This window comes from Wolffia australiana, chromosome 7 (genome assembly GCF_029677425.1).
Source record: "Wolffia australiana isolate 7733 chromosome 7, ASM2967742v1".
Classification (NCBI taxonomy): domain Eukaryota; kingdom Viridiplantae; phylum Streptophyta; class Magnoliopsida; order Alismatales; family Araceae; genus Wolffia; species Wolffia australiana.
The window spans coordinates 18903672-18912001 of NC_135841.1; the positions used below are offsets into that span (position 1 = coordinate 18903672).

At 40.3% G+C, this 8330-nt stretch overlaps 1 long non-coding RNA gene across 3 annotated transcripts; it reads left to right on the top strand.

Annotated features, from left to right (window-relative positions):
- Positions 1-4242: 4242 nt before the first annotated feature.
- LOC144705975 (uncharacterized) lies at positions 4243-8022 on the top strand. Of its 3 annotated transcripts, none has more exons than XR_013582156.1 (2): positions 4243-5370; positions 5540-8022. It is a non-coding gene; the product is annotated as an uncharacterized LOC144705975 (long non-coding RNA). The 3 variants fall into 3 exon arrangements; XR_013582157.1 differs by having other exon boundaries at positions 6932-8022; XR_013582158.1 differs by having other exon boundaries at positions 6939-8022.
- The last annotated feature ends 308 nt before the right edge of the window (positions 8023-8330 follow it).

The window sequence follows — 8330 nt, forward strand, 5'->3', positions numbered from 1 at the left end:
AGATTAATGGTATAAGCGCGGCTTTATAAAGGCAGAGGAATCGTAAAAAAGATGATGAAATAGGGGCCTTTGAGTAATTTTCTCCTCCGCGGTTTTTCTCGCCGGCCTGTTTAGTTTGGTCGTTAGTGTTGACGGCTGCGATCGAGCCACGCCGACGCTGATAGGTAACGGCCGTAGATTATAATTGACCAAAACGTGGAGAATAACGTACTTGAACGCGTAGGAAAAAGTAAAATAATGATACCGTAGAGGTATTTTTGTAACTTGATTTTCAACGGTTTCTCCCGCCACTGCACCTACTGCCTGCTCGGTTTGGTCGTTAGTGGTAGGGCCTCGAACGGCGGAGATTGAGCCACGCCGATGCAAGGCGCTAATAGCCGTAGATTACGGTTTGCCCATCGAGATATGGAGCAGGGGTATGTCGGTAAGTTCCGCTTCCGAGGTTTCTCTAGCCTACCTGTTCGACTTGGTAGTTTGTGGAACTGTCGCGAACGCCGGAGTCAGGCCACGTGGCCGCATTAGAGCCGTCGATTTTACTCCACGTGGAGTTTGTATCTTTCCGATGGCACTGACAGTCTCGGGGACGTCGTTTGAATTCAAAGCTTAAACAAACTAAATATTGTTTCGGATATATTTTTTAATGATATTTTGTCGTATGAACCAGCACTGCAAGAACGTGGCGGGATTCTGGAAGCGACAATCCGGTTTGGTCGTCATGTCTCTTCTGCTGTCTTTGTTTGATTGTCTATTCGCCGCCGGCGTTTAGGATTTCAGCATTAATTGGAATTCCTAAATTGTGGAATGAGGTGACGGTGATGCAGCAAAGTTTTAGGTTTCAATTTATATTTTTTTCAGAAATTTCTGGTTATTTTGATCTTAGTTCATGATTGATGTTCGTGAATTTCGTTTAATTGCTGCGGGGAAACGGTAGGAGTTTAGTTGAAACTTCATTAGAAAGGGCTCATCAGTTTGAATTCAAATCCACGATAGGACATGAGATGGGTATTTTCAGTGATGATCATCACCCTCACCGCTGACTTATAGGAACTAGCTGAAACACGCGAAATCGGTATCACTCGCAAAATTAAAGAAACAAATCTAGGATACTTTTAGATGGGATAAAGGGGAATCGATTATTAGAAGGGATGATCCTATAAGTCATAGTTTATGTGGGTAAAAGTTTAGAGTAACCGATAATTTCTGAAGAAAGTTTAAGCCGTAGACGGAAAATGGATTAATTCCTCGAAGAATATCGCCCCCAGACCCAATATCTCTCTCTCTTCCAGTCCACGTTGGGTTTAGTCTGTCCAATTTTGATTTCGCTGCGCTGACAACCATGTCTATGGAATCTGTTGGCCAGCCGTCAACGGAGTAAACTTTTAAAAATCTCTTCTGGTGGGCTGCGGGCATCTAGATGTAATTAATATTGAATATCTCGAAGACGATCAGACCACTTCAAGTTTTAATTTTTTAAAGATTTCTTTGATAATTAATTGTCTTCTTTCGGATGTTTGGTGGGTTCCCAACGCGCTGACTAGGGAAGAACAGACCAAGTGATGGGCCTTAGTTTTTTCACCGTGGGGTCATGCCCGTGACCTGTCGGAGGATGATTAATGATAAACAAGCCCGACTTCTGATTCGACGGTCAGATCTTTCTTTCTTTTCTTTTTTTGAAGAAAACAGATTTTTTTCTAATATCAAGGTTTGTCGATGATTCATCTGATCCAACAAAAGCTCATGACAGGGATCTGACTCATCAGTTCAAGTCCAAAGGACCTTGCTTTTTTATGAGAAGTAGGTTTGGCCAATGTTCACTAATTTATTATGCCATCCTTATCTCCAAATGGATGATGAAGACGATTCATTATCTGGCTCATCACTGCCATCATTTACGCCAAAACTGTATCAGCAGACGATGATTAATTCACCATTATCATAACGATGACTGAATCTCGTCATGTTCGTAATGGATCCCCCAATAATCCATGCTTTTCTAAAGTCATGATGATGATTAATTTTTTTTAAAGAAAGGTTTCTGGAGGAGTGGAAACCCAATGAGAACAGATGCTTAACTTCAATATAGTCTTATCAGATGAATTAGGGTTCGCTATAATGTTAATGGGCCAGTATAGTGGGTTGGGTGCAACTACTGTTATCTGAATGCAGTATCTATTATTGAATATTGACGATAACTGTTATCCCATAAATCCAGAATGCATAGGATATCGGATTCGGACATCGATAACGAATAACAATTTTTGATGCTAAAGAGATAACAGTTCAGGAAAACATTAGGTGGATTCCGGCATCAGATTCCGATATCGTTCGTCGGATAACATTTATGACATCGAAACGAACAACATTTTCTAGGATTCTCTTTTAATGATTTTTTGTGAGGTTTTTTAATAATATTATATGCTTGAAAATGTGATAATTTCAGGACCTGTAACTATCTTAGGTTTTTGGTGTATTCAATTTGCTTTTTGACTTGATAATTGGGATATGATTGTGAAAATATATCAAAATTGTTTCATGAGGAGCCATTGACCATGGTTGGCAGGGTAATGATTTGAGATATGGTTAGATTGATAATAAGGATTCAATTAACAGATCCATAAAATTATAATCAATATTACTATACAAATACAATAAGCTCTACACTTAATGTAATCATGATGTACTTTGTGCAAAACATGCGGTGAAAGATATTTTTATTGTATTTGATTAAATTAGTGGAGTATAACATAGATTACCTGATATCGTTACCCTACATATGAAGTATACGTTGGGGGGAAATTTGATATTCTTGCAACAAATGAAATATTAAACTAATTAATAATATTAAGAAAAGATAAAAAATGTAAATCTTAAATTTAAGATGGTATGTGAAGACATTGGGCATGTTTGGTGTGATTTATGCCACATATGAGAATGGAAAAACATTGGTTGTGGGGACTTTGTAAATTAATTCAGCCTTGAAATTGTCGTCATCCTCAGATTTAGAATCTGAGCTGATGATCTCACTTGAGTTTTGCAGTTGCTTCACGAGTCATTGTGGATGTACACTTGAGTCTTATGAATGCAATTGAGGTTGGGCTTCCACTTCATCAAGTGGCAGCATGGCACATGTAATGTACTCCATCGTACCATTAAGATTTGATGTAATATTTTGACATAATATAGAACCATGCAAGGAATGAAATATAACATTTTGCAGTGCACTAGGGATGACTGAATTACAAATTCAAACTGCCATTGTGTCTTCAACGCAAGACTTTGTGAACTAAGTCGGAAGCCCTATCACTCGGAAGTTGCCTGACATTTGAAATTACATTGAAGATTTTGAAAAAAGTTAATAGATAATTATTGGGAAGTCCATATGCTGAACATAGATGATAGTTAAATATGACTAATACATGATGTTTCTAGTTGGGCATTGATGTCACCAATAAGACAAACATCATATCATTTTATTATTTTCCCTCGAGACCAACACTTTACAAAAATGAGCACCTCCATGGTCAGCCCCTCTAGTCAAGATTGCTCGTAGGTGACAACTTCTCGATGAGACAAAAATAAATGTTTTGATAGAGCACTTGTTGCAGACAATGACAGAAATTTGCATGCAATATTTGCTAGAGCCAGGCTAACATCTTTACCCCCTCTAGCTGAGCACAGTTTCATCCTTCGGTCCACAGTAAGTTGGAAGGTCTCTAATTATTCCAAAGAAGGAGCTTGTGATGTTGTTCTAATAGCAGGTTAAGGTAATTGACCCAATATTTGATGGTAGTGTTTCTGGGCATATCTGTATCACATCTGTTGATGGAGGACCAACCAGCTGATCACGTCCAGACTCATCGCCAGCCCTTACGTGGAGCCCGAGTGGACGTGAAGAATCTACAGTTGCACTACCAAGCTTGAGAAGCGACATCCTCTTATTGCTTCGGGTCGTGCATCTTTATGCTCTTTCTTTTTTCGTCGTCTTTAGATTATCGGGAGGCCCCTCCTGCGTGAGTACCGGTCTCCCCTGGCACGTGTTTTATTTTAATTAGGTTTAAGTGTCATCTTTAGGGAGAGGAAATCCATGTTGGGCTTCTTCTCCCCCTAAAGATCCCTCTTAAGGAGAAAGCCCAATAGGCCTTCTCCTTAAAGGGGGCCCAATTGAGACTCCACAACTGCCACTTTCCCCTATAAAGAAGAGGGAGGAGTGGACGTGGAGGCCATGTCATTTGTTCAAGGAATTCCAGATCTCGTTTCCTCAAGTTGACAATTATTTTTTTTTCCTTGGTGATTGCTTTCTGAAGAAGAAGAAGAATGTGTGGTAGAAGAAAAGAGTTCCTCATCGCCAATGTTGTTTGATTTGAAGAAGTAGACAGTTCATCATCCTGGATCCTAGTAGACTGTCTTTATCGACCTTTCATTCCTGAAGATTGTCGAAAGTTGCTGAAGAGATTTCTTTTTTTCACGACTGTTGCCCTGTTCGTGGAAGATTCGGAAGCCCGGAGTAGGCCTCATTGGCCACTGGATTCAACTCACAGTCTTTATTTTCTTATCCAATGGAGTATCATCATATGTACGAAATTTATTTTCTTGCGATAAGAATAGGCGCTTCCGAGTGAAGATATGGTGTTGGTGGGGAACAGCGATTGATCCTTCGGCGATCCAGCATCAAAATTTGTGCTGAAGTTTCAAGCGGGTTACATCGTCGAGGTTGCCAAATCGTGTATCCGGCATCTGACGTTGAAATTCCAACTATTTTTGTTTTCTTTTATCACCGACGCTGCCACTCATTGCCGACGCCATTTGATCACAAGTTCATCGTGGAATAACCGGCTAAATCCCTGAAGCTCATTACTTTGCCGGGAGAAAAAAGGGAAAGGGAACTGGACAATTTGAAAACTCCTCAACGACGTCTTTGAATTCGTCCACCGACCCCTACTTCTCAACCGCTGTGCTACTCAGAGGTTCCAACGCCACAAAATCGACGGTGGGTGTGGGGAACTTCCACGAATTGGACACTGATACATCTGCTTGTGATTGTCTGGATACGACGCTCTATTCTTCATCGACCAAAAAAGGATCTCCGCCGCATTCAGAATCTGTGCATTACATAATCTCCATTGATCACTGATTCACACCATCAGGACCAGGAATCAACGCCGTTTCTCTGCATTACCTGAATCTATAGCTTCGCCTGGGAAGGCAACAAGTTCTCCCCTTGGTTTGGTAGCTACCCACGATTCCTCTCTTGGTTGACTAGATCGAGCTCCACTCCAACGCCCAGAGATTTCATTGACGTGAGCGCGATAGTCGAGCCACCGGGCACTTTGATTCATAGTTACCTCGGCCAACGACCGCCCTCGAATCCAGGTTTTATCCTCTCCCCCCCATTTCATTTACAGTATTAATTACTTCTCTCAGTGCCGATCTCTAATTACGCATTCTCTCGAGTGATCTTAATCGAGAATTGAGGAATCGCCTCCCTGTTGTGTTAGAGAAATTACTTGACGGTGTTGGAACGGATCGACTACTTTGGTAGGTCGGACGCTCTTGGACGAGATCGTCTCCCACTCGTTGTCTTTGATCTGCTCACACGGATCATCGGGAGCTCGATCGTGACAAAACCCGTCACGTGTTGTCTGCTGATTTACGTCACATTTCATCAACGACTGAAATATTTCTCGACATAGATTTCTGAAATCATATCTGTTCATTCACGTCATTTCATTGCATTTAGAGTCCACATCTGCACGAAACACGAAGTGTCCATCGTGACCGTTGTGTTACATCATCTGTAATGTAAGGTTAAGGGTGGAGTAGGGAGAACACCTCAAAGATAGGAGACCACCTTCGAGTAGGATGTCTAATCAAACATTGTCCCTTTGTGAAATGCGACAAGTAGTGTTGCACTAAGGTCCTCTTGTGAAATGGGTCATTGCTTGAGTTTCACATGTCACCTGAAAAAAAGTTTTTCTCCTCCACTCCCTCCTATCCCTCTAATTAATCGCCATAAATATTGGTCATCGTGTTAAGATCACTTTGTTCCTCAACTACGGGCACTGCAACGGGGATATCAAAACTCTTCGTATTTCCTCCATGGCGATGTTCACTATGTGTGGGACATATAAAATACGTTGTATGGCACTAATCCCCATCTCTCTGTTGCATAATTTTCTCCCTAAAATGGCCATCATTATGTTGTTACTAGGCATTTTATTGGTCGTCACTGACATGCATGATGAAAGCAAATTGTGTAGTTACTTTAGTGTCATTGTAATTGTAAGTTTCCTAAATTAAATATAATTTGTAATTATGTAAACTCACTCAAGTATGTGTATAATGGGAGTAAGGTGGTCTCCACAAGAACTGGCCATTAGAGGTGAACTTAATACTTAAGTTAGGCTAATAGAGAATTTAGGATGAGAATATGGGTAATCAAAGAGTTTAGTTATAATTTGAGTAAGAGAAGTAATAATACAAAAGAGAGTGAAAGACGAAGTAGAAAGGGGTAGATATGGAAGTGGAGAAATTAGGTTTATATTATATTGAATAATAATAAGGATAGAGGGTAGTAGTGAAAGAAAGAAGTAAAATATTTATATTTTTTTAGATAGGATGTTAACTATATCATTTATTAGTATTTATATTTTTCATAGATATTTGATATAGTAAGTAAGTTGATAAAGGGATTTTTAGTAGTAAAATGCACACATTTTAGAATTATTATTTGCATCCTTTTATCTTTATTTTAATATTAACTTTTCATCCATGCATTAGTTTTTGAAAATATTCAACATACCATTTCTTCTCATTAAAAAATCTATCTTAGTGCTTGAAGGCCATTTTTTTCCCATTTAGAAAATAACTTGAAATTTGTATGGCATTATGCTATACGTGGATTCAATAAAAAAAATTAAATTATTTTTTAAAGTGGCCAGCTGAAGCAGGAGTCGACGGCACTCAAGCCAATCGCCAGCCAGCGAGCGCACATCGCTCGAGCTGGCTGCAGCTGGCGAGCACCGCCATACAAGTAGCCCAATGCTGGCACACTTTGCGCATAGAAAGGCCCAATAGCAGGCCAATAGAGACCCATAGAGTTCAACATGCACAATAGAGGGAAGTCTTTTGTTTTCAATCTATAATATCATGTGAAATTTTTATAAAATAACATTTTCTAATTTTTTTCGATATGAGGTTGCATTTGACTACATCTTTCAGCTCTGCTCTGAACTGACTTGGCCCAAAGCCCGAGTCATAACGAGCTTTCTTAAAGATTTTGATCTAATCTCAACTGTCTAATCTTCTTAAAGAAGATCGGACAGTGAGATTTAAGACACAATTTTTTTAATATTTTCTATATTTTGTGGAGTTCTGATTGGCTGTAGGGTTCTGACGTGGAAGAGGGGCGACACGAGCTGGCAAATGACAAGGAAGTATGGTGACGAGGCGACTGATGGGGCTAAGGGGGTACACCATTGAGAATGGGTCCACGACTGCGATTTAATCACATCCGTTGAACCATTTCTAATGGGGGATCGATCTACTAGCGGCGGGGGGGGGGGGGGGGTCCCATCCTTCTTCACCCAGGCCACCATCCTTGTCGGTTGGCCGGCAGAGGCCACTGACGAGGGGACCACGGATCCATCCAACGGCCCTAGGGGAGCCATCGGATCAGATCTAACCCCTTGGAGGGTTGAGAGAACCCTTCTGAACCCCCTTAAAGCATGGTTTGAAAGGCTTAATGACCCATCTTCATTGCAGGAAAGAACAACGACGAAGGTCCCTTTTGAGGTGTGAAGCATGCAGCGGTATTGTGATAGCTCACGGAGGATTCAGGGAACGGCGAGGAAGAAAGGATTCTGCACCATCAAGGAAGAGAGGAAAGGGGGAAGAAGCACACCGAAAGTTAGGGGGTTGGGATTTCCATCCCCACACCCATTCCTCCATTCAGGGTGGATCTGGTAATTTTTTTAGCTCGCTTCTGGTGCAATCGAGTAGAAAAAAATCATAGATTTGATTCAAGTTATTTTCATCACTCAGCAAGTTTGCTTTTATCAAAACTCAATACTGTGATTTCATTCAAGCAATTTGTCGAGTGCCTAGTGCTCATTCAAAGTGTCTTATCGATTTATATAAGTCCATTACAATTTTTCATTAGAAACATATATATATATATATTATATTATATATGTATAAATTTAAAAAATCATAGCAACGCATTCCAGTATTTTGGCCTCTCTAAGCCTTTCTGTCAAACACCCCCAAGGCGTCGACATAATTATCTCCATTTCTCCCGATTTTTAGCCATAAAAATATATATAGATATATAC